Source organism: Phoenix dactylifera, chromosome 6 (assembly GCF_051530095.1).
Source record: "Phoenix dactylifera cultivar Ajwa chromosome 6, Ajwa_hap1_PhDact_Kaust_v1.1, whole genome shotgun sequence".
Lineage (NCBI taxonomy): Eukaryota > Viridiplantae > Streptophyta > Magnoliopsida > Arecales > Arecaceae > Phoenix > Phoenix dactylifera.
Window position 1 is genome coordinate 16313970 of NC_143195.1, and position 27809 is coordinate 16341778.

Consider the following 27809-nt stretch of genomic DNA (forward strand, 5'->3'; position numbering starts at 1 on the left):
CTGCCTCTACCAAGGATAAACTGTTTTTTCAAGAAGATGGTATGACGGCTCACAAACACATTGTGATCCTCTGAGATGGAAAAATTGTATCCTAATGACTCTTTAGAATATCATATAAAACGAGCACTTATGGTCCTAGCCTCTTGCTTGTCCGCCTGTAGTCTCTTGACGTGGGCCGGACATCCCCAAATCTTAAGATGACCAAGACTTGGTTTCTTACCATGCTATATCTCATACGGTGTGGTAGGAAGGGATTTAGAGGGAACTCTATTCAACAAGTAAATAGCTGAAAATAGGGCATCTATCTAAAGAAACAAGGGTAAATCAGTGAAGCTCATCATGGACTGGACCATATCAATAGAGTCCGATTCCTCCTTTCTGACACTCCATTGAGCTGAGGTGTACCAGAAGGAGTCCATTATGAAACTATACCATTCTCCTTGAGATAATCACGGAATTCTCCATTAAGGTATTCACTTCCTCGATCTGCTCGAAGAACCTTAATGAGTTTTTGTGCTTATTTTTCTACTTCATATCTAAGCTTTTTGAACCTTTCAAAAGTTTCATATTTGTGTCTCATACACATATCCATACCGTGAGTAATCATCGATAAAATAAAGTAAAAAATTACAACCCCTAGCCTGCACATCGAATGGGCCACACACATCAGTGTGTACTAGGGTAAGTATTTCAGTGGACCTCCCTGTGTCCTACAAAAGATAATTTGGCCATCTTTCCTTGAAGGCAGAATTCACAAATCAAATATGACTCGAAAGTCAATGAACCCAAAAGCTCATGTTTTTCCAATTTGTTTATTTTGTCTTCTCCTATATGGCTAAGCCTGAGGTGCCATAAATACTTTAGATTAATCTCATTTTTGAATCTATTAGATCCTATGGTATTCACTGTTTGCTCAGATATATTCACAGATACATCCATATGTATGTGATAGAGACTGTCAATCATAAAACCATTTTGAATCAATTTAATTTTTAAATAAATAAAAATCTTTTTGTGCTAAATAAAATACAGAAATCAAATTTCTGCTAGCAATAGGTAATAGTCCCTAAGTATCCTGAGCATATCTGACAAACCTTCTGAAGGTCTGTCACCCTTCATGTTCTTTATGCTTCCCATGTATGTAGGACAGTTCCTCTTCCAATGGCCGTCCATTATGCCTTTTAGTTTAAGATTGAGTTCATTCGAAACCCTATTATGAAACTTGATAAAAGCGGAAAAGGACTCATCTTTATGTGCAAGAAATAAAACCCATGTAAAACGTGAAAAATCATCAACAATTACAAGACCAAATTTCTTACCCCCTGGACTAGCAGTTCTAGTGGGTCCAAACAAATCCATGTGAATTAGTTCTAAGGGTTTTGATGTTGAGACTATGTTCTTAGACTTGAAAGAACTTCTTGTTTGTTTTCCTAATTGACATGCAGCACAAATTTTGTTCTTTTCAAAGTCTATTTTTGGTAGTCCTTTGACTAGATCTTTTGTAATTAATTTAGAGATTAAATCCATGCTAGCATGCCCTAACCTACGATGCCATAACCAACTAGTCTCATTAACTTTGGGATCCATGGCTACAAGACATTGGCCATCCTTCATGGTGAGATCATCAAGATCTACCATGTAAACATTTCCATGCCTATGTCCTGTGAGTATGATCTCATTGTCAATTGGACTACTAATTATGCATAGTGATGATTCAAATGACACTTTAAAGCCCTCGTCACAAAATTGACTTATACTTAATAAATTATGTTTTAGTCCATTAACTAACAATACATTGTCAATAAAAGAGGAGGGTGATATGGAGATTTTACCAACACCAACGATTTGACCTTTAGCATTATCTCCAAATGTGACTACTCCTCCTTCTTTTGATTTCAAGGTGACGAAGAGACTCTTGTCACCGGTCATATGCCTTGAGCAACCACTATCAAGATACCACATTCTCTTTCTATTTCCGGCTGCAAGGCATACCTGCAAAATAATCAAGTGATGCTCTTAGGTACCCAAGTCTTCTTGGGTCCTTCTTGGTTAGTATAGTTGGTTCCCTTAGGCACCCATACTTTAGTTATGTTTTTACCTCTTACAAATGTACTCTTGTTAGTTTGAATCTTTTTTTGAATGCAAGAGTAGGCTTTATGTCCACTTTTTCCACAATGAAAGCATGTAGGTTTTTCAGATTTGACATCTTTTGCTTTCACAAAGAAATTCTTTAGATACTTTTGTTGTTTGCTAGTTTTATATCCTAGACCGGCTTTATTAAAAACAGCTCTTTGATTGGATAGAATAAGATTTAACTTTTCAGAGCTATGTGTAAATTTTTCAACAATTGGTTTGTACTTATGTACCTCATTCTTGAGATCCACATTTTCTTTAACTAATTCTTCCTTATCCTTTTTAAGGAGTTCAACATTTTGCGCAAGTAAGGTATTACTATTGAGTAGGAATTTAACTTTTAGATTTAATTCCTTAATTTGTGTTTTTGCCGTTTCATTTTCAATGCTGAGTTTTGAATTTTTATTTTCTAGGTCAATGGTATTAACATTTTTGAAGCTCTCCTTCTCAATCAATAGGTTTTCAATATCATCCTTTAGTTTTTGATTGGAGGCTTTTAATTCTTTATTCTTTGCTCCTAACATACTACAATCACTCATGAGTTCTTGAAAAGCTTCATATAATTCTTCTAAAGTAAAATTTGTAGTTGAGCTATGACTTACCTCATCGTCTTCGAATGCCATGAAGCACAAATTGGCGGTCTCTTCCTTCTCTTCCTCGGAGGATGATGTGTCACTATCATCCCATGTTGCTTTCAATGCCTTCTTCTTCTTCTTTCCAAAATGCTTCTTCTGTTGAGGGCATTCGGAACGGATGTGTCCCGGTCTCTTGCAATCATAACAAATGATTGGGTCTCTTTCCTTTTCTTTTTCCTTTTCCCAATCATTTCTCCCTCCAAACTTCTTTCTTGGGAAGGGTTTCTTTCTTCTCATGAATTTCTTAAATTTCCTTACTATTAAACCCAAGTCCTCATCTTCGCTTTCTTCTTCACTCTCACTACTTTCTTCTTCACACACACTCGAAGTAGCCTTGAGTGCGATTGTCTTCTTCTTTGGCAACTCTTCTTCATGTTGCTTCATTGTGAGCTCATGCGTCATCAATGAGCCCAATAGTTGTTCAAGTCCCAATGTGTTGAGGTCTTTAGCTTCCACGATCGCCGTGACCTTAGCTTCCCATGCTTTTGGCAAGGACCTGAGAATTTTACTCACAAGTTCTGGGTTAGTGTAGGATTTGCCCAAATTCTTTAGACCATTTATTATATCGGTGAAGCGTGTGAACATGCATGAGATGGTTTCGTTGGGTTCCATCTTAAATAACTCATACTTGTGAACTAGAATGTTCACTTTAGATTCTTTGACTTGATTTGTACCCTCGTGGGTAACTTCAAGCCTATCCCATATTTCCTTAGCGGAACTACATGTGGAGATTCTATTAAATTCATTCACATCTAGAGCACAAAATAATGAGTTCATGGCTCTAGCATTGAGTTGAACCATCCTGTTATCATTCTCATCCCAATCCTCCTCAGGTTTGGGAATTTGAATGCCATTAACCATGTGAGATGGTTCGTGTGGTCCCTTGATTATGACCCTCCACAAGGCATAATCTTGTGCTTGAATAAAGATCCTCATTCTAGTCTTCCAATAGGTATAATTTGTCCCATTGAAGAGTGGAGGTCTATTGGTTGTCTGCCCCTCAGCAGGAACATTGTTGAAGGGTGTTGCCATCTAGATCTTTGGCCAAGACGGTTAGGTCTTCAAGAAATACACAGAGCACCTGCTCTGATACCACTTGTTGCCCAGAGATGGTCACCCAAGAGGGGGGTGAATTGGGTGTTTTAAAACTTTTTGTCCAATTAAAAATAAAACACACAAATGTATGAGCTAAAGTAAAAATAGAGGTATGAAAACAGACAATCGCAAACACAAGGTTTTATAGTGGTTCGGAGCTTCCACTGCTCCTACATCCACTCCCCAAAGCACCTTTGGGAATTTCCACTATAATCCAAGATTACAGTCCGGTAGTTTTGCGAGTGCACTACCCAACTCGTTGTTTTACACCGGGTTAACAACGAACCCTACAACCCCCAATTTCACCTAGGCTTGGGACGCCTTTCCCTTGTTCCAAGTCCCTTGACTGGAACAAGCACAATAATGAAAAGTTTTACAAGGATTCAAAAGCTCTTAAGAAGCAAATAAAACAGTGAGAAATAATAAAACCCGGAAGAACCCTTTTAGCCGTTGGAAGCGTGGGAAGTGGTGGTTCTTCCGATGTGGATTGCATTGGCTTGAATGTGAGCTTTGAATGCCGAGCGGGAGAGAGTAGTTGAGCACGAAATCAGTTGGGAAGCTTGAAGGCACTTGATTTCTTCACTTGAATGCACTAACTCCCTTGAACCTCTTTTTCTTTCTTCTCTCTTGAATGATCTTATGTTAGGTTGGTGAGAAGTTGTTGGAAGGCACTTAAGAGCTCCCTTTTATAGCCCAAAACGCAAATATAGCCGTTAGACACAAAGAAAGAAATGTTTGAAATTCAAACAAACCTGCAAAAAGGTGTCAGTCGCGTCCCAGGCGCTCCGGAGACGTCTCTGCTTCAACGCGAGACGTCTCGACTGTAAGATTTTTCTTTTGACGTTGTTTGGGGTCGACTCGGCGCTTTACGGTGACGACTCTGATGATGAACCGTTTGAATGCTTGTTTTTCTGTTTTTCTGAGAGGGTCGCCTCGGCACTTTACGGGGACGTCTCGGGATGTTTACACTTTTTGCACGGGGACGACTCCGCTGCCTCGGGGACGACTCCACTGTTTTATCTTCGAAAAACAAGTCCTCTGGAATTCTCTGAGAGAGTCGACTCCGCTTTTTCAGGGGTCGTCTCCGCTGCCTTATCATCGAAAAAGACATCCTCTGGAATACCCTGAGAGAGTCGACTCCGCTACCTCAGGGACGACTCCAGAAGTCTGCTTTTTACTCGCGGGGACGACTCCGCGTCCTGTGGAGACGACTCGCGCGCATCCCTTGAAATCGGCCTTTCTGCCGCCTCTGAGAGAGTCGACTCCGCCTCTGAGAGAGTCGACTCCGACCCTGCGAGACGCCTCGCCAGGTGCCGGGGACGTCTCCAGACGTGCCAGTTCTTCCTGTTTGTGCCAGAGACGTCTCTGAGACAACCCGGAGACGTCTCGGCTGTCCCTGATCTATTTTCTTCAACTAAAAAATTCTTCAATAAATCCTTAAACATTATGGAAACTTGCCTAGACATTTCTTAACAATATTATTAATTAATCACCTAAAATTCTCAAATAAATTGTTAAGATAAATGAAATTATACTCTCGTATTTTGTATTCATCAAAATCCATTAGGGGGTCAACAGGAAAGAAGAAGAAGAAGGCGTTGAAAGCAACTTGGGATGATAGTGACACATCCTCCTCCGAGGAAGAGAAGGAAGAGACCGCCAACTTATGTTTCATGGCATTCAACGACGATGAGGTATGTCAAAGCTCAACTACAGATTTTACTTTAGAAGAATTATATGAAGCCTTCCAAGAGCTCATGAGTGATTGTAGTATGTTAAGAGCAAAAAATAAAGAATTAAAGGCCTCCAATCAAAAACTAAAGGATGACATTGAAAACTTACTGATTGAGAAGGAGAGCTTTGAAAATGTTAACACCATTGACCTAGAAAATAAAAATTCAAAACTTAGCATTGAAAATGAAACGGCAAAAACACTCATTAAGGAATTAAATCTAAAAGTTAAATTCCTACTCAATAGTAATACCTCACTTGCACAAAATGTTGAATCCCTTAAAAATGATAAGAAAGAATTGGCTAAAGAAAATTTGGATCTTAAAAATGAGGTACATAAGTACAAACCAATTGTGGAGAAATTTACACATAGCTCTAAAAAATTAAATCTTATTCTATCCAATCAAAGAGCTGTTTTTAATAAAGCCGGATTGGGATACAAAATTAGCAAACAACAAAAATATCTAAAGAATTTTTTTGTGAAAGCAAAAGATATCAAAACTGAAAAACCTACATGCTTTCATTGTGGAAAAGGTGGACATAAAGCCTATTCTTGCATTCAAAGAAAGATTCAAACTAACAAGAATACATTTGTAAAGGGTAAAAATATAACTAAAGTGTGGGTGCCTAAGGGAACCAACTACACTAACCAAGAAGGACCCAAGAAAACTTGGGTACCTAAGGGCTTCACATGATTATTTTGCAGGTATGCCTTGCAGCCGGGAGTAAAAAGAGAATGTGGTATCTTGATAGTGGTTGCTCAAGGCATATGACCGGTGACAAGAGCCTTTTCGTCACCTTAAAATCGAAAGAAGGAGGAGTAGTCACATTTGGAGACAATGCTAAAGGTCAAATCATTGGCGTTGGTAAAATCTCCATATCACCCTCCTCATTTATTGACAATGTATTGTTAGTTAATGGATTAAAACATAATTTATTAAGTATAAGTCAATTTTGTGACAAGGGCTTTAAAGTGTCTTTTGAATCTTCACTATGCATAATTAGTAGTCCAGTTGACAATGAAATCATACTTACAGGACATAGGCGTGGAAATGTTTACATGGTAGATCTTGATGATCTCACCATGAAGGATGGCCAATGTCTTGTAGCCATGGATGCCAAAGTCAATGAGACTAGCTGGTTATGGCATCGTAGGTTAGGGCATGCTAGCATGGATTTAATTTCTAAATTGATTACAAAAGACCTAGTCAAAGGACTACCAAAAATAGACTTTGAAAAGAATAAAATCTGTGCTGCATGTCAACTAGGAAAACAAACAAGAAGTTCCTTCAAGTCTAAGAACATAGTCTCAACATCAAAACCCCTAGAACTAATTCACATGGATTTATTTGGACCTACTAGAACTGCTAGTCTAGGGTGTAAGAAGTTTGGTCTTGTAATTGTTGATGATTTTTCACGTTTTACATGGGTTTCATTTCTTGCACACAAAGATGAGTCCTTTCCCGCTTTTATCAAGTTTCATAATAGGGTTTCGAATGAACTCAATCTTAAACTAAAAGCAATTAGGAGTGATCATGGTACCGAGTTTGAAAATCAGCATTTTGAAAAATTTTGTGAAGAAAACGGTATCAATCACAATTTCTCGGCACCTAGGACACCCCAACAAAATGGGGTGGTAGAAAGGAAGAATCGCACACTAGCAGATATGGCTCGTACCATGTTGTGCGAATCGGATCTACCAAAGTACTTTTAGGCTGAAGCAATAAATACTGCTTGTCATATTTTAAACCGTGCTTTAGTTAGATCTATCTTAAAGAAAACACCTTATGAGTTAATGAAAAATAAGAAGCCCAATATAAGCTATTTTCATGTTTTTGGTTGTCGCTGCTTTATTTTAAACAATGGAAAGGACAATCTAAGTAAATTTAGTGCTAAATCAGATGAGGGGATCTTCTTAGGTTATTCCTCATCTAGTAGAGCATACAGGGTCTTCAACAAGAGAACTCTCGTTGTTAAAGAATCCATTCATGTTGTTTTTGATGAAGCTAATGGAGATTCTTCTAGAAAAGAAGAAGATGGTGATGCAGGTATACTTGAAGACAGAATGAAGGAATTCTCCATACAAGACAAACAACATGAGGACGAGATCAAAGAAGATACAATTCAGCAAGGTGAAGAAGATCAACCTCCAACGAGAAATCAAGATCTTCCTAAGGAATGGAGGTATGCACATGGTCATCCAAGGGATCTAATCCTTGGTGATCCTTCACAAGGGATAAGGACAAGATCCTCTGAAAGAGTAGATGCCCTACAAGCCAATCGTAATATGTATTGCGAAGGGTTTTTCTTTTAATTTGTCCAAATCATGTACATGACATTTAAATATGAATAAAGGCGTTATGTTTTATCATATGCTGTTGATTATATTTATGATAAACTCCTTAGATTAGGGCAATGGTTTTAAGACTATGATGAGATCATACTAGTGAGACTTAAAATCCTAAAATCCTAATCTTAAATATTCCCAGTCATTGGTACATTGAGTCGGGGATCAATGATTACCGGAAAGACTGGCATGTCTTATGTATGCTCGATGCAGAGGATGATTGATCTCACAATCATTTGTGTGGAGACACTAATACAAAGATATGGGTGCTCATTAGAAGAATGAGTTCACTGAATTGACCTACAAAGAGAAATCTTATGAAGTCTTACTTACATGTCAAAAGATGATTCTCTTAGTGGGAGTTGTGCAACTGATCCTTTGACCTGAGATCACCATGGTATCTTGTGCACATGAACCTATGTTTTGGTTTACACTCATTCATGACAATAAGTTATGTACGAGGTCTTCTGGATATGGTGGATTGTGTACGAAGATTATGAGTAGGTCAACAAGGAATTAATCACTTCTAGTAAGAGAAGATAGCATCCTATTTATTCTAATCATATGATAATTCAGGAAGCCTTTGATCAAAGCAGAATGAAAATTAGAAAGAGTTTCTAATGTTTCATTATTTGAATTATCATTAAAAGATTGAGAAAAATATGAATATAAAATTGAGTTTGACATATATTCATACTCATATACATATTTGGGATGCAGTTTGATTAAAGGATTGAATTGCATGGTAACTTGCCACTGAAGGGTATTTTTGGTATTTCCACCAAATTTCATATTTTCCGGGTAGACATGACACGTTGCTAGACGTCAATCTTGTCTTATAGGTTTGATCGAATTAAAGAGTTTAATTCGATCACCAATTAGAAAGGATTCTAATTGTTAAGTTCGGGTTCGCGCAGTTTGGACTTAAATCGATTAGAAGAGTTCTAATCAAGTTGGGTCAACTCGCACTCACACCTATTGCTGGCTAAGTATGGAACCCAATGGGTCACACACAAGAAAACTTATCAAGGGTATAATTGGATTAGATCATGTTTGCAAGATAAACATCCTAGCAGGTGTTGCAAACCTTAGCTCCTGATTCGAACTGGATTCGAATCTGATTTTTAATTGATCTAATTTGATTAGATCATATTCTAATATGGGTTAGCCAAGAGTTGGCACCTAATTGGCTTGATTTGAGTCTAATTGGATTAGATTTGATAAAACATTTATTTTTGACCGTTAGATCTTCATCTACCGTTGGATGAAGACATAATGGTGAGTTGGTTTGAACCCAATTAGATTGGGTTAAGAAAGGCCTTTAATCATGACCATTTGATCTTCATCAGCCATTGGATGAAGACATAATATGATCATGATGAGGCATCTTGCATTGGGACCATTGGATCATCCTAGAACCGTTGGATGATGACATAACTCCCCTTACTCATGGCGCCTTGCATTCTAGCCATTGGATCTTCATCATGAGATGATGGATGATCAAGATTCATGGCGTGATGGATCAGCATTTGATGTTGACTTGGTCAACATCAGATGGCGTGAAGATGGACTTATGATGGCATGAAGAAAGAGAATGCCGCATGAGGTGTTTTGGATAAGGATGCCATAACCACCTCTTCACATGATACGCCTCCCTATTTTGTTGGCGCCTCATCCTAGAGATGGCTCTTCATTTGATCACGCCTCCATCCTCTTATCACGCCCCATCTGAAGGATGTGTGGATAGGATGCATCCTTTGGTGATGCATCCCCACGCCATCTATAAATAGGAATGCTCCCGGTGTTTTCTAATCATCGGAAATCAATCCAACTCTTTCTCTCTCTCATATCCCTTCTTTCTTACATTAGTTTCTTTCTTTCTAACATTGCTTCTAGTGTGTCCTAAGCCAAGACAAGGTGGTCTTCATTAGGACAAAAGGATTAGAAGTGATTTTAGAAGGCTAAAGAAAAATAGAAAGGAAGGAAAGCAAGCCATTAGAGTTCTTTAGAAGAATTCTGCATTAAGGATCAAAAGTCTTTGGAGCTAAAGTCTTGATCAAGTTTTCGTGTGGATCACCATTGGAGGGCGGACACTTGGACGCCTCGTGGAGATTGTACACTTTGGATTAGCATTTGAGGTATTCTACTAATTCTGCATTTATTTTATATTATTTGATTGTAATCATTAAGGTGATCTAGGCTTAAAAGGGTTTCATGCATAGGGACTTTATTAAGAAAATTTTTAAAATCCCTAGCTTCCGCTGCCCATTATGACATGCTAGAACCTTACAGTGGTATCAGAGCCATCCTTAATTGGTTCAATCAAATAATAATGCATGATGTATGATTATTAATTTACTAGAGATAGTAATGTCATATGCTTAATGAAATGCTGAAATATATGATTCATATATGATATGATATGTAATAAAATGTCATGATATGATATTTTCCATATGAAAATATGTTGAAGCATGTTAATTAGTTGCTTATGATTTATACATGCTATGAGATAGCTATGATGCATGATAGCTTATTTTAGATATGTTAAATATATGTTACAATTAAAGAATGTGCTAGAGACTAGTAAGCCCTCAATAAAAATTATATTAAGTCATAGTGTTAAAAAATTTTGAGCTAACCCATTCTAGAACAATTAATCTAATTGGTGTCTAAGGAAAGCACTAAAGGTGGTTACTTAATTAGGACCTTACTCTTTGAGTAAGGGGAGCCTCCCACCTGCTTACCTGGCCAATTGTTTGATTGCCTATTATGGATAAGCTTAATATTGATATAACACTATTGATAGCCTTCCTTCATGCCTCGATATTATTATGTCAAGATCCATGCTAGTTTGTTGTGCTAACACAAAACTTGCAATGGGGACTGATGTTATACTGTCTTGGTGCATTAAGATGCTTATGGCATATTTTAATATATTGCCTTGTTGTGCAACCACAAGGGCAATATTATTCGAATATGACTATATGAAAATGAAGGGTTTGACTTAACTAAAATATTATTGTTTGTTGTGCTAACACAAGGCAATAAGTATTTTAAGAGGACAAAATAAAGTTGAGAATTGCATGAGATGCAATTGGAAAGAGTTTCCTACCTTTGAACTCATAAGAGTTTGTTGTGTAAACACAAGGCTTTTTATGATGAATTAGGATCTCAACCCTACTAAGAAAAATTATATTTTCACGTTTATCATAGGAGAGGGCTATGATATTCGATAAAAATAGTAGGAGACAAATTAGATTAAAGTCCTTATCTAGTTGCAAACATGTCATCATGATTGGTCTGCTTATATTAGTTATGTTCTTGCATATGTAGAATTATTAAATGGCTTCACTTTCACTAAGAGGCATATTAGATGCCAACAAGTTGACCGGACCAAACTATGTGGACTGGTTGAGGAATTTAAAGATAGTACTCACTCAGGAGAAAATTTCCTATATACTTGAAATCCCTGATCTTGGAGATCTAGGGGATGATGCTACAGAAGAGGAGGTTGCCACACATAAGATGTGGAAAAATGACAGTTTGACTGTCAAATGTATCATACTTGCCTCTATGAGCAATGAATTACAGAGGCAACATGAAGGCATGGACACTCAATCCATACTTCTCAATTTAAAAGAGTTGTATGGAGAACAAAGCAGGACTGCTAGGTATGAGATATCTAAGCAGTTGTTCCGTGCTAGAATGAATGAAGGAACTCCAGTGCAAAACCATGTTCTTATGGTTATAGACTTAATCACTAGATTAAGTCAATTAGGTTTTGCTATGGATAGTGAGCTCAGTCAAGATTTGATCCTGCAATCACTGCCTGATTCATTCTCTCAGTTTGTTGTGAACTTTCACATGAACAAGCTGAACACCTCCCTGCCCGAGCTGTTAAATATGCTCAAAACAGCTGAAGGCCATATTAAGAAGGATAAAGGTCCACTCCTTCTTATAGATGGCACTTCTAAAAGAAAATCGGGAAATAAGGGTTCTAAGAAACGATTGAACCCCAAGAGTAGCATCAAAAAGAAAAAAGGAAAGAAAAACTCCGGATCAAGTACCTGTTTTCATTGCGGCAAAGCTGGCCACTGGAAAAGGAATTGCAAGAGTTTTCTTGCAAGTATGAAGACCGATGCAAGAGTTGCATCAAAAGGTATGTTTATGTTACATGCCAACTTGTCATTAAGTTCTTCAAATTCAAATTCATGGGTATTGGATACCGGCTGTGGTTTTCACATTTGCAAATCTTTGCATGGACTACAGAAAATTAAAATTTTGAAGAAAGGTGACTTCGAGCTGTATGGCGCTGGAGGAGAGTCCATCCAGGCTGAAGCTGTTGGAACCTACAACTTGGAGTTACCTTCGGGAGAGCTCCTACAATTAGAAGATTGTTATTATATGCCCAAAATTATTAGAAATGTAATTTCCATTCCTTTGTTGTTAAAGAAAGGATTTGAAATTAATGGAAAGGGCAATGGTTGCTCTATTTATTTTTCTAATAAGCATCTTTGCAATGGCATTATGGAAAATGGTCTTCTTGTTTTATTACTTAATGACAATGTCTTTCATATTAATAAAAGCAATAAAAGAAAGAGAGAGGAAGTAAATAACACCCTTCTTTGGCATTGCCGACTTGGTCACATAAGTGAATCAAGAATCAACAAGTTATACAAAGAAGAGTTCTTTGATCCTTATGATTATGAATCATTAGGAACTTGTGAATCTTGTCTTATGGGTAAAATGACTAAGTCTCCATTCACTGGACATGGAGAAAGGGCAAGTGAGTTATTAGGACTTATACACACAGATGTATGTGGTCCTATGACAACTCCAGCTAGAGGTGGATACTCTTACTTCATCACATTCACTGATGATTTATCAAGGTTCGGATATGTGTATCTTATGAAACATAAATCCGAAGCTTTTGATAAGTTTAAAGAGTATCAAAGTATGGTTGAAAAACAAACCGGAAAGTGTATTAAAATCCTTCGATCTGATCGAGGAGGTGAATACCTTTCTAGTGAGTTTTTAAATCATCTTAAAGAAAAGGGCATTCTCTCTGAATGGACACCTCCGTATACGCCACAATTAAATGGTGTAGCTGAACGGAGGAATCGTACTTTATTAGATATGGTACGGTCCATGATGTGCTTTACTGATCTTCCTATTTCCTTCTGGGGTTTTGCCCTAGAGACTGCTGCACTAATATTAAACAGGGTACCTTCTAAGTCTGTACCTAGCACTCCATATGAGATATGGAGAGGAAAGAAGCCTAATCTTAAGTATCTTAAGATATGGGGTTGTCAAGCTTATGTCAAAAGAAATTTTGGACACAAGCTAAGTGCTAGATCAGATAAATATATTTTTGTAGGTTATCCTAAAGATAGTATAGGATACATCTTCTATCATCCTACCGAACAAAAAGTTTTTGTAGGTAGGCATGCCATTTTCTTAGAAAAAGAGTTTATCTTAGAAAAGGGCAAGGATAGAAAAATAGAACTTGAAGAAGTTCAAGACCTACAAATAGAAACACAAAAAATTCTTCAACCAGATGTACCCATTGATGAGGTACAACCACAACACACATCTCCTCTCCGAAGGTCAGATAGAGTGCGAAGAGCACCTGAGAGATATGGGTTCATCATTGAAAATGATGAAGCCCACATTGTTCAGAATAATAATCCTCTGACCTATTCGGAAGCTGTCATGAGTAATGACTCTGACAAATGGCTAGAAGCCATGAAATCCGAAATAGATTCTATGTATACCAACCAAGTATGGACTTTGGTTGATGCACCAGAGGGTGTAAACCCTATAGGTTGCAAATGGGTCTATAAGAAAAAGATTGGAGCAGATGGCCAAGTAGAAACCTACAAGGCTAGATTGGTGGCAAAAGGTTTCAGGCAAAAGCAAGGAATTGACTATGATGAAACTTTTTCGCCAGTAGCTATGCTCAAATCTATTCGGATTTTGCTTGCAATAGCTGCATACTATGATTATGAAATCTGGCAGATGGATGTCAAAACCGCCTTCCTTAATGGTTATCTTGAGGAAGAAGTTTACATGACACAGCCAGAAGGATTTGTCTCAAGTAAGAGAGCAAATCAAGTATGCAAGCTTAAGAGATCCATTTATGGATTAAAGCAAGCATCGAGGAGTTGGAACATCCGTTTTGATACAACAGTCAAAGAGTTTGGTTTTATCAAAAATGTGGATGAACCATGTGTGTACAAGAAGACTAGTGGGAGTGCCATTGTCTTCTTAATATTGTATGTAGATGACATACTGATCATTGGAAATGATATTCCAATGTTACAATCGGTCAAGACTTGGCTGTCAAAAAGCTTTTCCATGAAAGACTTGGGAGAAGCATCCTATATACTTGGTATAAAGATCTATAGGGATAGATCTAAAAGGATGCTAGGCTTGTCCCAGTCTAGGTACATAGATAATGTGCTGAAAAGATTCAGCATGGAAGAAAGTAAAAGAGGTTATTTGCCTATGAGTCATGGCATACGTCTCTCTAAGAAGATGTCTCCTAAGACATCTGAAGAGAGGAATAGAATGAATTCTATTCCCTATGCTTCGGCAGTAGGATCGATTATGTATGCTATGCTATGTACTAGGCCTGATATTGCTTATGCCTTAGGCATAACAAGTAGATTCCAGGCTGATCCAGGAGAGGATCATTGGATAGCTGTGAAAAATATTCTTAAGTACTTGAGAAGGACTAAAGATATTTTTCTAGTTTATGGAGGATCTGAGTTGAAACTAGAAGGATTTTCTGATTCTAGTTTTCAATCAGACCTAGATGATAGCAAGTCCACTTCAGGGTATGTCTTTACCCTAAATGGTGGTGCAGTGAGCTGGAAGAGTTCCAAACAGCAAACTGTAGCTGACTCAACTACTGAGGTAGAATACATTGCTGTAAGTGAAGCCGCTAAGGAAGCTGTCTGGATGAAGAAGTTCATCTCTGAGTTAGGAGTAGTTTCCGAGATTGCTGGACCAGTCCCAGTTTATTGTGATAACACTGGAGCTGTTGCTCAAGCGAAGGAACCAAGGTCTCATCACAAATCCAAGCACATTCTAAGACGCTTCCATCTTGTTCGAGAGATTGTCGAGAGACAAGACATAGTCATTGAACGAGTAGACACCAAGAACAACCTAGCAGACCCGTTCACTAAAGCTCTACCACAACAGCAGTTCGATCGCCACCTCGATTGTATGGGGATAAAATATAAGAGCGATTGGCTTTAGTGCAAGTGGGAGATTGAAAGAGTAGATGCCCTACAAGCCAATCGTAATATGTATTGCGAAGGGTTTTTCTTTTAATTTGTCCAAATCATGTACATGACATTTAAATATGAATAAAGGCGTTATGTTTTATCATATGCTGTTGATTATATTTATGATAAACTCCTTAGATTAGGGCAATGGTTTTAAGACTATGATGAGATCATACTAGTGAGACTTAAAATCCTAAAATCCTAATCTTAAATATTCCCAGTCATTGGTACATTGAGTCGGGGATCAATGATTACCGGAAAGACTGGCATGTCTTATGTATGCTCGATGCAGAGGATGATTGATCTCACAATCATTTGTGTGGAGACACTAATACAAAGATATGGGTGCTCATTAGAAGAATGAGTTCACTGAATTGACCTACAAAGAAAAATCTTATGAAGTCTTACTTACATGTCAAAAGATGATTCTCTTAGTGGGAGTTGTGCAACTGATCCTTTGACCTGAGATCACCATGGTATCTTGTGCACATGAACCTATGTTTTGGTTTACACTCATTCATGACAATAAGTTATGTACGAGGTCTTCTGGATATGGTGGATTGTGTACGAAGATTATGAGTAGGTCAACAAGGAATTAATCACTTCTAGTAAGAGAAGATAGCATCCTATTTATTCTAATCATATGATAATTCAGGAAACCTTTGATCAAAGCAGAATGAAAATTAGAAAGAGTTTCTAATGTTTCATTATTTGAATTATCATTAAAAGATTGAGAAAAATATGAATATAAAATTGAGTTTGACATATATTCATACTCATATACATATTTGGGATGCAGTTTGATTAAAGGATTGAATTGCATGGTAACTTGCCACTGAAGGGTATTTTTGGTATTTCCACCAAATTTCATATTTTCCGGGTAGACATGACACGTTGCTAGACGTCAATCTTGTCTTATAGGTTTGATCGAATTAAAAAGTTTAATTCGATCACCAATTAGAAAGGATTCTAATTGTTAAGTTCGGGTTCGCGCAGTTTGGACTTAAATCGATTAGAAGAGTTCTAATCAAGTTGGGTCAACTCGCACTCACACCTATTGCTGGCTAAGTATGGAACCCAATGGGTCACACACAAGAAAACTTATCAAGGGTATAATTGGATTAGATCATGTTTGCAAGATAAACATCCTAGCAGGTGTTGCAAACCTTAGCTCCTGATTCGAACTGGATTCGAATCTAATTCGAATTGGATTCGAATCTGATTTTTAATTGATCTAATTTGATTAGATCATATTCTAATATGGGTTAGCCAAGAGTTGGCACCTAATTGGCTTGATTTGAGTCTAATTGGATTAGATTTGATAAAACATTTATTTTTGACCGTTAGATCTTCATCTACCGTTGGATGAAGACATAATGGTGAGTTGGTTTGAACCCAATTAGATTGGGTTAAGAAAGGCCTTTAATCATGACCATTTGATCTTCATCAGCCATTGGATGAAGACATAATATGATCATGATGAGGCATCTTGCATTGGGACTATTGGATCATCCTAGAACCGTTGGATGATGACATAACTCCCCTTACTCATGGCGCCTTGCATTCTAGCCATTGGATCTTCATCATGAGATGATGGATGATCAAGATTCATGGCGTGATGGATCAGCATTTGATGTTGACTTGGTCAACATCAGATGGCGTGAAGATGGACTTATGATGGCATGAAGAAAGAGAATGCCGCATGAGGTGTTTTGGATAAGGATGCCATAACCACCTCTTCACATGATACGCCTCCCTATTTTGTTGGCGCCTCATCCTAGAGATGGCTCTTCATTTGATCACGCCTCCATCCTCTTATCACGCCCCATCTGAAGGATGTGTGGATAGGATGCATCCTTTGGTGATGCATCCCCACGCCATCTATAAATAGGAATGCTCCCGGTGTTTTCTAATCATCGAAAATCAATCCAACTCTCTCTCTCTCATATCCCTTCTTTCTTACATTAGTTTCTTTCTTTCTAACATTGCTTCTAGTGTGTCCTAAGCCAAGACAAGGTGGTCTTCATTAGGACAAAAGGATTAGAAGTGATTTTAGAAGGCTAAAGAAAAATAGAAAGGAAGGAAAGCAAGCCATTAGAGTTCTTTAGAAGAATTCTGCATTAAGGATCAAAAGTCTTTGGAGCTAAAGTCTTGATCAAGTTTTCGTGTGGATCACCATTGGAGGGCGGACACTTGGACGCCTCGTGGAGATTGTACACTTTGGATTAGCATTTGAGGTATTCTACTAATTCTGCATTTATTTTATATTATTTGATTGTAATCATTAAGGTGATCTAGGCTTAAAAGGGTTTCATGCATAGGGACTTTATTAAGAAAATTTTTAAAATCCCTAGCTTCCGCTGCCCATTATGACATGCTAGAACCTTACATCCTCTTTAAGAAACACTAGTAATTATCTTGCATTTGTTTCACAGATAGAGCCTGAATCACTAGAAGAAGCCGAAAAAGATGAAAATTGGATAAATGCTATGCAAGAGGAATTAAACCAATTTGAAAGAAATCAAGTTTGGACTCTAATGAAAAGACCCCCTAATGTTTCAATTATAGGCACCAAGTGGGTATATAGGAATAAACTAGATGAAGATGGAATAGTAATAAGAAACAAAGCTAGGCTAGTAGCCAAAGGATATAATCAGGAGGAAGGGATAGATTTTGATGAAACTTTTGCTCCTGTTGCTAGGTTAGAGGCTATTAGACTACTTTTGGCATATGCATGCTTCATGGATTTCAAACTCTATCAAATGGATGTAAAAAGTGCCTTTTTAAATGGTTATATAATGGAGAAAGTTTATGTAGGACAACCTCCAGGTTTTGAGAACCACTTACATCCAGATTATGTTTTTAAATTGCATAAAGCATTGTATGGACTTAAGCAAGCCCCTAGGGCATGGTATGAAAGATTAAGTAATTTCCTAATTGAAAATAAGTTTAAGAGAGGAAATGTAGACAAAACCCTCTTCATTAAAAGAAAAGGGAATGACTTATTACTTGTGCAAATTTATGTGGATGATATAATTTTTGGTGCTACTAATGATAGTCTTTGTCAAGAGTTTGCTAAGCTAATGCAGGGAGAATTTGACATGAGCATGATGGGTGAGCTCAACTTCTTTCTTGGGCTACAAATAAAACAATCAGAGGAAGGCATCTTCATCAGTCAGTCCAAATACATCAAGGAAATGTTGGAAAAGTTCAAGATGAAGGATGCAAAGGAAATCAGCACACCCATGGGCTCAAGTTGCAAGCTTGACAAAGATGAAAAGGGTAAAAGTATAGACTGCAAATTGTACAGAGGTATGATAGGTTCTTTACTTTACCTTACTGCTAGTAGACCAGACATATTATTCAGTGTTTGCATGTGTGCTAGATACCAAGCATGTCCTAAGGAATCACACTTGCAAGCTGTTAAAAGAATATTCAGATATCTAGTAGGGACATCTAATGCAGGCTTATGGTATTCTAAACAATCTGATATAAATTTAATTGCTTATTCCGATGCTGATTTTGCCGGGTGCAAACTCGACAGAAAAAGCACAAGTGGCACATGTCAATTCTTGGGTGCCAATTTGGTTTCTTGGTTTAGCAAGAAACAGAATTCAGTTGCCTTGTCCACAGCTGAGGCTGAGTACATTGCAGCTGGAAGCTGTTGTGCCCAAGTTCTTTGGATTAAGCAACAACTTGAAGATTTCGGTATCAAAATGGACAACATACCAATTAGATGTGATAATACAAGTGCAATTAATTTAACAAAAAATCCTGTTCAACACTCTAAATCAAAACACATAGAGATTAGGCATCACTTTATAAGGGATCATGTGCTGAAAAATGATGTGATGATTTAGTATGTATATACTGAAAATCAATTGGCCGATATCTTTACAAAGCCCCTTTGTAAAGATAGGTTCAACTTTTTAAGGAATGCTTTGTGTTTGTATGATCCTAGCAAATAGATTGAATTTGTAATGCAATGTTTTGTAAGCTCTAGAGATACATGTGAATGCTACTCAAACTAATAATACACTTCAAGGTCACAAATAGCAAACCGAATATCTAATAAGTGAAAACATGAATCTATCAAAGTTAGATGACGAATTGTTTGACTTTTCGGAGGATGGTTACCCTCCCTTGGACTCTTCATGAAGATATTTTCAGAGCCTATTTCATAGGCATTCGAAATTTGGTCAAACATTCCCCATTTCAATATTGATAATTCAAAAATCATTATCAAACTTTTATAGGATGTATTATTGAAGGGAAGGATCACAAGGAAACTCACTCTATATTCACCAAAAGAAATCACGCTGATTATTGTGGCTAAATAAAATAAATTGAGAAAAGATAGAAATCTTTCTAAAATTTTTCAGTGCCGGAGACGTCTCTGGCAAATCACAGAGACGTCCCCCCGGCGAGACGTCTCGCATTAGTCACGGAGACGTCTCGGAGACCGAATGAAAGTTTTTAAATTAGGTCGAAACAGCTCGAGCCGACCCGAGCTATCTTCTTTCGTCCCCAACAAAAACACAAACCCTAGCCTCCATTTGCTCTCCACCACAAACCGAACCAAAATCTCTCCACATTTCCCTAGATTTCCAATCCATGGCACCTAAGAGAGCTAGACGAACGGGTGGGAGGCATCCTAGAGTAGCGAACGACGACGAGGAATGGAGGGAAGAGCCTTCCGCGCCGTCTCCTCCGGTTGCTCCGCCAACCATGACCCTCTCCTGTGCAAATCGCACAGTAACCACGGGTAGGTACATTGATTTCCAATTTTTAGCTAGTGAGGGGTTCTCTATTGGAGAGAGACTCCGAGCCCAAGGTTGGGAATACCTATGTTCCCTAAATATGTCAACCTATCCCGGCCTAGTGAGAGAAATGTTTAGCAATATGGCCTTAGGGGACTCGGGGTATACCGGATATGTCCGAGGGACATTGATAGAAATCAATGAGGATATCCTATCTAGCTTATTACAAATCTCTAAATACGGTGAGGCTCCGACCTCACATCCCCAAAGGGAGATTGCCCTAAACCTACTTTTAGGAAGAGAGGACTGCGGCCCTCTTGACATAGTTAACTCCCAAGACCTCAATGCCGAAATGAGATTGCTTTTGAGCATAGTTAACCGGGTCTTGTTTCCAAAAACAGGTCGCTTCGATTTCGTTTCGAAGCGAGACTTAGCTATTATGCACCATATCTTGCTAGGGATTCCCCTAAACCTACCTAGGCTCATGTTGAACTACATCTCCATTTGTCATAGGTATTCCAGATTTAGCATACCATATGGGATGATTTTTACCCTACTGTTCAAATATTTTAAGGTTCCAATTCCAGAAAATGAGCCGGCAAAACCTTTAAGAAACACTGACTACTACAATGAGAGCACATTACATAGGATGGAGTTTCACAAGAAAAACGGGTCTTGGGTTAAGGCCCCTAAAAGAAAATCCCAATCCATAGAGCCTGAGATCCCACATCAGGAGCCTAACCACCTCTCACCTCCACATAGTCCCATGGCTTTTCCTGATGTACCTTCCAGCTCGGCTGGACCATCCACCTCAGTGCCTCCTCCTCCAGTTAGTGGGCCATTCACTCTATCAGATGAGCAAATGCACACCCTAGCATCTGTGATATGCCAGCAGATGAGGGAAGAGATGAGATCAATAGTCTCTGCTGAGTTAGCTCCCATCCGTACCTCACATGAAGCACTTCTACAAGAATTGAAGGAAATCAAAGTTCAGATAGAAGCTACAGCATCAGAATTGGTTCATGTGGGAACAAGTCAAACTTTAACATCAATTGAGATACAGGCTGACTTGAAGAACATATCAGATGGTCTTCAAGAGTTGACGAGCCCTGGAGGCAATGTGGGCACTGTGGTTGCCCAACTTAGAGGAAAAATTGAAAGGGCAAGTCTTGAGTTTGAAGCACTAGTGGCAGCCTTCCATCAATCTCAGGGAGATCAGTTTAGAACTCTACTGGATTCAATAAATGGATTTATAGAGGCAGCTGCTAGGGCTATTGAGCAACGTCGCCGGTGAAGGACATTTTGTAGACATCTAGGGTTCATCTTTTTGTAAAACCCTAGGCTTATTTGAAACTTCTTTTGTATTAACAATCAATACTTGTAATGGTTTCCTTTTCAAACTTGTAATGACTTCAAATGATTGCAATGATATATGAATTTCATACACTTCCTTTTGAAACTTTGTGTATGTTTCTAATTCTGTAGTATCAAACTTTGTGTATGCTGCTAATTCTGTGATGTGCCATAAAAATATCATAACATACTTTAAGTGTTCAAATTTGACACTATCCTGCCAACTTATCAATGCATATGAAACAGGGGGAGCACAACTTGTGATAACTGCTTTCAAAAAGTCTGAAATGAATTCCAAACCAAAGGGGGAGTAAAATGAATGCTGAATTCATGGATGGCAATAACTTGGAAATCATTGATTGCTTTATCATAATATGAATGCTGAATTCTAATAGGAATTGCGTTTTAGGTACTTAAGGAAAATTTGTCCCCTTCATTGTTGATGACAAAAAGGGGGAGTAGAACCTAGAACCAATATATGGAAACCAATATATGGATATATGGAAACCAATATATGGAATGCAAAATACAAAATTTACACTCATACTTAAAAGTTGAATTAGAAAAGATAAAATTGAAGAATATTGGCTTTAAGATAATTGCCCTTCTGGAAAAGAAAGGGGGAGTCAAAAAGTATTTAGCTTTCAATTGTCTTTAGCATCAATATTTCATTAATTTACATTTTAACTTGATTCAAATTCAGTTGATATGCTAAAATTGCTCAAGAGCTACTAAGATCAATACTTATGCATAAGGATAGAACTGAAAGTTGACTATTTTGAATTATGCACACTGTATCTAGCTCTAACCAAAACACAATACTTGTACATCTGATCAAATACTGTGTATATGTTTAAATTTCGAATTTTGCATATACTCAGTGTTTTGTCATCATCAAAAAGGGGGAGATTGTTGACCCCCTAATGGATTTTGATGAATACAAAACACTAGAGTATAATTTCCTTTATCTTAACAATTTATTTGAGGATTTCGGGTGTTTAATTAAGAATATTGTTAAGAAATGTCTAGGCAAGTTTCCATATTTTTCAAGGATTTATTGAAGAATTTTTGAGATGAAGAAAACAGATCAGGGACAGCCGAGACGTCTCCGGTTTGTCCCAGAGACGTCTCTGGCACGAACAGGAAGAATTGGCACGTCTGGAGACGTCCCCGGCACCTGGCGAGGCGTCTCGCAGGGTCGGAGTCGACTCCCGACTTTGCGGAGTCGACTCTCTCAGAGGCGGCAGAAAGACCAATCTCAAGGGATGCGCGCGAGTCGTCTCCGAAGGACGCGGAGTCGTCCCCACGCATAAAAAGCAAACTTCCCGAGACGTCCCCAGAATGAAATTTCATCCATGTTTGTTTACGACAGACTCCATACCAAGGATGGTTGTCTTCTCCTTCTTATTCGTTCAGTCAATGGGTCAGTCATGGAAGGGTACTATGAGTGTTCTAAGTGCTTGATCGATCGCGATGGAATCTAGGTCACTAAGGACGACTCTCTCAGGGGATTCCAGAGGACTTGTTTTTCGGTGATAAAACTACGGAGTCATCCCCGACGTCGCGGAGTCGTCCCCATACAAAAAGCGCAAACATCCCGAGACGTCCCCGTAAAGTACCGAGCCGACTCTCTCAGAAAAACAGAAAAACAAGCATTCAAGCTGCTCTTCTTCAGAGATGTCCCCGTAAAGCGCCGAGTCGACTCCAAACAACGTCAAAAGAAATTTTATACAGCCGAGACATCTCGCGTTCAAGCGGAGACGTCTCCGGAGCGCCTGGGACACGACTGACACACTTTTGCAGGTTTGTTTGAATTTCAAACGTTTATATTTTTATGTCTAACGGATCTATTGCTTTTTGGGCTATAAAAGAGAGCTTTTAGGTGCCTTCCAACAACTTCTCACCAACCTAACACAAGATCATTCAACAGAGAAGAAAGTGAAAGAGGTTCAAGGGAGTTAGTGCTTTCAAGAGGAGAAATCAAGTGCATTCAAGCTTTCCCATCTGATTTCGTGCTCAACTACTCACTCCCACTCGGCATTCAAAGCTCACATTAAATCCAACGCGATCCACATCGGAAGAACCACCATTACCCACGCTTCCAACGGCAAAAAGGGTTCTTCCGGGTTTTGTTATTTCTCATTGATATATTTGCCTTCTTAAGAGCTTTCAAATCTTTGTGAAACACTCGTTTATTGTGCTTGTTCCAGTCAAGAGACTTGGAACAAGGGATAGGCGTCCCAAGCCTAGGTTAAATTGGGAGATTGTAGGGTTCGTTGTTAGCCCGGTATAAAACAACGAGTTGGGTAGTGCACTCGCAAAACTACCGGACTGTAATCGCGGATTATAGTGAAATTCCCAAAGGTATTTGGGGAATGGATGTAGTAGCAGTGGAAGCTCCGAACCACTATAAATCTTCGTGTTTGCGATTGACTGTGCTTATAGCTTTATCTTTACTTTAGCGCATACACTTGTGTGTTTTGTTTTTGATTAGACAAAAAGTTTAAAACACCCAATTCACCCCCCTCTTGGGTGACCATCTCTGGGCAACAACCTAAGTATCTATCAGGAGGATGGGAGACCCTACTAGATCTACGAGGTGGAGGACGTACAACATGTACTGGCTCTATGTGAATAGGTTCTGTAGGATCCATTACCCGTTGCTTTTCAGAGACTGTCTCTTCAAGCTCAATTTTTCTCCCACTGCCTCTATCAAGGATAAACTATTTTTCCAAGAAGATGGCATGTCGGCTCACAAACACATTGTGATCATCTGAGACGTAAAAATTGTATCCTAATGACTCTTTAGGATATCCTATGAAACGAGCACTTATGGTCCTAGGCTCTAACTTGTCCGCCTGTTGTCGCTTGACGTGGGCAGGACATCCCCAAATCTTGAGATGACCAAGACTCGGCTTCTTACCATGCCATATCTCATACGGTGTGGTAGGAACGGATTTAGAGGGAACTCTATTCAATAAATAAATCGCGGATAATAAGGCATCTCCCCAAAGAAACATAGGCAGATCTGTTAAGCTCATCATAGATCGGACCATATCCAATAGAGTCTGATTCCTCCTTTCTGACACCCCGTTGAGTTGAGGTGTACCCGAAGGTGTCCATTGTGAGACTATGCCATTCTCTTTGAGATAGTCCCGGAATTCTCCACTAAGGTATTCTCCTCCTCGATCTGATCGAAGAACCTTAAGAATTTTTCCAGTCTGTTTTTCTACTTCATTTCTGAATTCTTTAAACTTTTCAAAAGATTCAGATTTGTATCTCATAAGATACACATACCCATATCGTGAATAGTCATTGGTAAAGGTAATGAAGTACAAATAACGACCCTGGCTGACACATCAAATGGGCCACACACATCAGTTTGTATCAGGGTAAGTATTTCAGTGGTCCTCTCCTCATGTCCTACAAAAGGTAATCTAGCCATTTTTCCTTGAAGACAGGACTCACAAACTGGATATGACTCGGAAGTCAATGGGCCGAGAAGCCCATCTTTCTCCAATTTGTTCATTATGTCCTCTTCAATATGGCCAAGCCTGAGGTGCCACAAATACTTCTGGTTTATTTCATCTCTTGATCTTTTAGATCCTATGGCATCCACTACTTGCTCAGACACATTCACAGACACATCAATATGCAAGTGATAAAGACTGTCAATCATAAAATCACGTGCAACTAATTTATTTCTGAAATAAATAGAACAGCAGTCTTTGTCAAATGACAAAATATGACCATCCTGTGCTAAACATGAAACAAAAATTAAATTCCTGCTAGCAGCAGGGACATAATAACAGTCTTTGAGCAATAAACTAAATCCAGACGGTAATCGCAGAGGATAGGTGCCCACAGCTACAGCAGCAACTCTTGCCCTGTTGCCAATCCGAAAGGTCACTGCACCTTCCGCTAGCCTCCTAGTTTCCTTTAGATCCTGCATAGTAGTGCACAAATGAGCACTAGAACCAGAATCTATAACCCAACTAGAAGTAGAAGAAACCGTAAGGTTAGTTTCAATTACGAGCAAGTCTAACATTCTTTCAGAAGGTGTGTCTGCCTTTTTGTTCTTCAGGCTTTCGAGGTATGAAGGGCAGTTTCTTTTCCAGTAGCCGTCGACATTGCAGTGGAAACATTTTTTCTTGTCATTAGCCTTTTTCTTATGAACTTCCTTCTTCGGCTTCTTGTCTTTCTTCTACTTCTTTACAGGCTTCTTTTTCTTCCAAGTAGACTTTCTCTTGGAATCAGAAGTCAGCTCAGCAGTTAGAACAGAGCTCCTTGAACCTTTCAAGGCTCTCTCAGTAGTTACCAATATATTCAGTAATTCAGTCTTCATGCATTCAATCTTATTCATATGGTAGTTTACTATAAACTGACCAAATGAATCAGGAAGGGATTGCAGGATTAGATCTATCTGCAGTTCCTTATGCATGGTCATTCCGAGCTTCTCAAGCTCCTCCAGATCCTTGATCATAGTCAGATAGTAATCATGGATAGACTGCCCCTCATGCATTTTTGCCTTGAAGAGTCTCTTGGACACTTCAAAGCGTGCAGTGCGGCTCTGCTTACCATACAACTCTTGCAGGTGAGCTAATATTTTTCTAGCAGTCTTCATGTTTTCATGCTGGCATTGAAGTTCATTAGTCATAGAAGCCATGATGTAGCACTTGACTCTAATGTTATCGTCCATCCATTTTTCATGCATCTCACACTGATCATCGGTCGGATGTGATGGTAACCTGGGGATGTCACTCTCGGGCACATACCCTAATTTCTTGCAACTCAGAATTTTTTTGAGGTTTCTCAGCCAGTCTTTGTAATTGGTTCCGGTCAGTCGGTTGGTTTCAAGAATACGGGTCAAAGGATTTGAAGCTGACATTGTGATCTGTAGAGAGTAAAGATTCTAGTCAGACTTTGTACTTGAACTTAATTTGTTCTAGGAACTTTTAAAACAAATACGCTCCCACTATTTCTCGAACCTCTCATACTCCCCTGATGGAGAAATGAAAATCCTACGCGACTAGCATTTCTAGTGGGTACTGCGGTCTCACCGATTTACATGCCGCCTCACCTAACAGTTATTGGTGACATATAAATGGATAAGTGTACAACTCTTGTACAATGCTTCTTAAGCAAATTGCAGTAGGACTTGGTCTCTAAGTGATGAAGACCTCACCTAACAGTTATTGGCCCCATTACTTAGTTAAGTCAGACCCACCGTATAACCGCATAAATAAAGTCGTCATTGGGTCCTCACCTAACAGTTATTGGTGCCCAACCCCACCTTTATCCTACAACATCTCATGTCTAATAGAGAGGTCCAGTCCCCCGATGCAACTTGCCCACTGTGTCCAGCCGAAACAAATCAACACCGGAAAGACCTTAGCAGCTCTACTACGGTGGAAGACCTATGGATTTAATATTGCATAATCATGTCTTAGTGTTTGCAACTTGAGTTCTTCATAAGAGGTAATCGAACAATTGGCCAGGTAAGCAAGTGGGAGGCTCCCCTTACTCGGAGAGTAAGGTTCTAATTAAGTAACCACCTTATAGGCTTGCCTAGACACCAATTAGATCAATTAATCAAATATGACTAACTCATGTTGGTTCACTCTCGACTGATTAGGGAGGTTTATATTTAGGTCTCACTCGATCGCGTATTCACGTCTCATGCAAATATAAATCTACCCGCATAGACAAAAGCATTAAACATCCAGGCATTTATCAAAATAAAATTAAATGGTGATGATCATGGATCCAGGATGGGGTCATTTTACAAGCACATGCACGTCAATTGGTTTGATCGTCTTCAACTCTTGACTCGATCTTGATCCCTTAGGTCCAATTGTGATCAACTCCTTGATCTATCTTCAATCAACCCTTGATCTCGATCCGCGCATGTTGAGCTTGTTGATGTACATATCGATCAACCATCGACGTGCAACACACATCACAGATTACATCCCAGATTACTTTAAAAAATTAAATAAAAATAAAAATAAAATTACAACCCTTTTTCATGAGACACGCAGGTCTCTAATACATGAATTTAAGATGCACGCAGGCATCTGAAAATTAAAATTACATGCATCACAGAACATCGCAGAATATTTCAGCACATTCAAAGGATCCATCCATGATCATCACCATACGCATCACATGAATAAAAATTATTTTCAGATCTGTAATTTAATTGATTATTACATCTCATGACTTACTGATCATGCTAGATTTGACTCTAAATATTTGTAATCACATTATCAAAGCATTAGAATCATTAATCTAAGCATCTAAAAATTAGTATGCAGAAAAATCAGCAAGCTGAAAATTCTGCATACATAAATTTCAGCAAGCATAATCCCTTAAATTTCAGATCTAAAATACCTTTAAAAATTTAATCCTAATCTTAATCTACGTAACCATCGCTCTGATACCACTGTTAGGATCTGTC